This window comes from Urocitellus parryii, chromosome 4 (genome assembly GCF_045843805.1).
Source record: "Urocitellus parryii isolate mUroPar1 chromosome 4, mUroPar1.hap1, whole genome shotgun sequence".
Classification (NCBI taxonomy): domain Eukaryota; kingdom Metazoa; phylum Chordata; class Mammalia; order Rodentia; family Sciuridae; genus Urocitellus; species Urocitellus parryii.
In genome coordinates, this window is record NC_135534.1 from 208763847 (window position 1) to 208767839 (window position 3993).

Below are 3993 nucleotides of genomic sequence, written 5' to 3' on the forward strand. Positions count from 1 at the left end.
CCTGTACCTTCACAGGCCGGGCCACGTAGCAGAGGGGGCTGCAGCCCTGCTGGTCTTCCTGGGAGCCTGGCCCCCTCAGTCCCCACCTGTGCCCAGAGCCAGCCAGGCAGTGATGTCAGCTGTGACAGAGGATGGAGGGTGGATGTGCTTCCGTCTTTCAATGAGCAAAAGTCCTTCAAGATCTCTCCTGGCCACACACGGGTCATGCTCCCAATTCTTTTTTATTTAGAAATGATTTTATATTTTCAGGAAAGTTACAAAGGTATTAGTGAAGTTCCCGTGGACCCTCTTCACCCAGCCTCCTCCCTAGTGACAGCTCAGACCTGGGCCCAACGAGCCCCTGTGCTGGACCCGGGGCGGGTGGGGTCTCCACCTGCTCTGCCTTCACAAGACGGCTCTGCCTAGTCTGAGTCCTTTGTGCTTCATATGAATTTTAGAGCTTTTTTGTTTCTGTGGAAAATGCCATTTGATAGATCACCCTGGGTAGGATGGGCATTTAAACAATATTAAATCTTTTAGTCCATGAACAAGGAATACTTTTTATTTATTTGTACATCTTTTCTTTTTTTCCATGTTTTCTAGTTTTCAGTGTCTAGGTCTTTCATATCCTCAGTTAAATTTGCTCCTAAGAATTTTATCGGTTTTGATGCTTTTTTGTAAATGAGATTTTCTTTATTCCTTTTTTGGTTTTTCATTATTGTAAAGAAATGCAACTGATTTTTTGTATGTTTATTTTGTATCCTGCAAACTTACTGAATTCACTTACCGGTTCTAATAGTTTTTTTTTTTTTTTTCTTTCTGGAGTTAAGGTTTTCCACATATAAGATCATATTATATGCAACAGAATAACGTGACGTCTTCCTTTCCAATTTGGATGGCGCGGGCTGGGGATGTGGCTTGGTGGTAGTGCATTTGTCTGGTGCGTGTGTACTACACACACACACACACACACACACACACACACTGAAAGAAAAATTTTATTTTCAATTGAATGCTCTCTGTTTCTTTTTCTTAGATGATTGCTTTTGCTAATCCTTCTAGAACTGACTATAGTGGATGGAAGTGATGAGAGTGGACATCCTTTTCTTATTCTTGTTTTAGTGAAAAAGCTTTCTGTTTTTCTCCTTGCTGACTATGGGCTTTATCATGTTTAGGAGACTGTGTTCCATACCTGAATTGTTGACACTTTTTATCAAGAAAGGATGGTTAAACTCTGTCAAACACTTCTTCTGCACTTATGGGGTAATCATGTGGTTTTATCTTTCATCATGTTAGTGTCATATATAACAGTGATTGGTCTGTAGATATTTGGACCAACCTTGCATCTCAGGGATCAATCTCCCTTGGCCATGATGTGTGACCTGATTTCAAATTATATTATAAAACTATTGTAATCAGAGCAGGGTGCTCCTGGCATAATAAGAGACACACAGACCAAGGGAACAGAATAGCAAACTGAGAAATAAACCCAAACATGTACAGTCCACTGATTTTCAACAGGGGTATCAACAAATGATGGGAAAGGTAGATTCCACATCCCGATGAATGAAATTGGACTGTCATCTAATACATACACAAACTCGACTCAAATGTAAGACTTGAAACTATTAAAATCTGGGCTGGGGATGTGGCTCAAGCGGTAGCGCGCTCGCCTGGCATGCGTGCGGCCCGGGTTCAATCCTCAGCACCACATACCAACAAAGATGCTGTGTCCGCCGAGAACTAAAAATAAATATTAAAAATTCTCTCTCTCTCTCTCTCTCTCTCTCTCTCTCTCTCTCTCTCTCTCCCCACTAAAAAAATAAAAAATAAAAAAAATAAATAAAAGAAAGAAACTATTAAAATCCTAGAAAGGAAGAAAGCCTCCTGACATTGGCCTTGGCAATGATCTTGTGGATGTTGCCCCAAGAGCTGAGGTGGTGGGGTGGTGGTGGCAGGGCTGCTACCTGGCTGAGGCCAGGTTCAGTCCCAGCAAGGACAAAAGGTCAGCCCACAAAGACAAAAGTAAGCAAGCGAGAGGTCAGACTCAAAGGCTGCTGCCCACCAGAGGAGACCATCAACAAGACCTAGAGCCGCCTGCAGACTGGAAGGAATATTCGAAAACACCATAGTTGGCAAAAGAGTGATACCCCAAATACAGAAAGAACTCACCTAACTCGATATCAAATAAAACCAAAGAATCTTCCCCAGCACCACAAAAAACAAAAAATAAGTACAAACTTACAAAAAGACCTGAATGGACATTTCTCCAGAGAAGATGTAAGAATGGCCAACAGGGGCTGGGGCTCAGCAGTAGAGCACTCACCTAGCACGGGTGAGGCACTGGGATCCATCCTCAGCACCACATAAAAATAAATAAATAAATAAAGGTGGTGTGTCCGACTACAACCAAAAAATATTTTTTACAAAATGGCCAACAGGTGTGTGAGAGGTAACCCCATCACTAACCTGGTGCCCCGGGTGACAGAATTAGAAATGGGGTTGCCAGGGTGATTAAGTCGTGAGAGCCATTCTCCCCAGAGAGATTTGTGGCCATGTACAGGTTTGAGGGAATCTGTCACTAGGGCCAAGCCTGTGACCCCAGAGACTTGGGAGGCTGAGGAAGGAGGATAGCAAGTCTGAGGCCAGCCTAGATTACTTAGGAGGCCCTATCTAAAAATAAAATAAAAAGGGCTGGGGTGAGGCTCAGTGGTAGAGCACCCTGGTTCCATCCCCAGCACAAAAAGTGAAACAAAGAAACCAAAAACACCCACCTAGAGTGGGGGCTGGGGTTGTGGCTCAGCGGTAGAGCTCTCGCCTAGCATGTGCAAGGCCGTGGGTTCGATCCTCAGCACCACATAAAAATAAATAAATAAAGATATTGTGTCCAACTGAAAAATTAATATTTAAAAAAAAAAAAAGCCCAGACCTGCCCGGGGTGGGACTGGGGCTGGGGCTGGGGCTCCGTGGTGGAGAGCTTGCCTAGTTTGTGTGAGGCACTGGGTTCGGTTCTCGGCACCACATAGAAACAAATAAATAAATCAAGGTCCATCAACAACTAAAAAATGAAAAAAGAAAGAAATAGACGTGCGCTACCATCCAGCAGCCACCTCTTGGGACACATCCAGGTGGACCGGGGCCAGCGCCTGGAGAGACACCTGCACTTCTGCTGGGGCAGGGCTACTCCTGGAGTCCCCCGGCGTCCACCTGCGGTGATGAGACTCAGGAGTGTGTGAGTAGGTCCTGGAGTATCACTCAACCCCGCCTCTTGTGACAGCATGGGTGAGCCTGGGGGAGTGTCACCCCTCTTGTCATCCAGACTGTCAGCTTTGAGAGGCACAGAAAGACACTGGATGGCCTCACTTGTGTATGGCATCCTAAAAACAAAAATCAGAAGCACACCCAGGAGCAGGTGTAGGACCACGTGGCCAGGGGCAGGGACACGGGAGGGATGCAGGCCAAGGGGACAGAGCCGTAGGTGAGCAGCTGAGGAAGTCTAGGGCTAGGTGCAGCATGAGGACCGCAGCTAACAAGGGCACGTCACCTGCTGGAAACCGCCAGGAGCCACTTGAGGCCCTGCCACACAAGGAAGGGGGCAGCTGCGTGATGATGGCCAGTGTGCTTGGCTAGCGTCCATCTCACTGGTCCCAAACGCTGCATGTGCCAGCCGAGAGGCGATGGCTGCAGGCAAGGGCGCAGCTGAACAGCAGGAACAACTTCTTCTTTTCTTGTACCAGGGATTGAACCCAGGGGTGCTTAACCACTGATCCATGTCCCCAGTTTTGCTAAATTGCTGAACTTGCAATCCTTCGGCCTCCGCCTCCCCAGCCGGGGATCACAGGGGTGCACTGCCCAGCGGGCAAGAGGGGCTACTTGTAACATTTGTAGCCTGGTGGAGCAGCCAGGGTCAGCAGTTTATCTACACTTCAAACAGGCAGTGCAGGGGGTTTGAAGGCTCCCAAGGCTTAGAGATAATCAATGCTTGAGGTGGCGGACACCCCAGTCCCCTGGTCT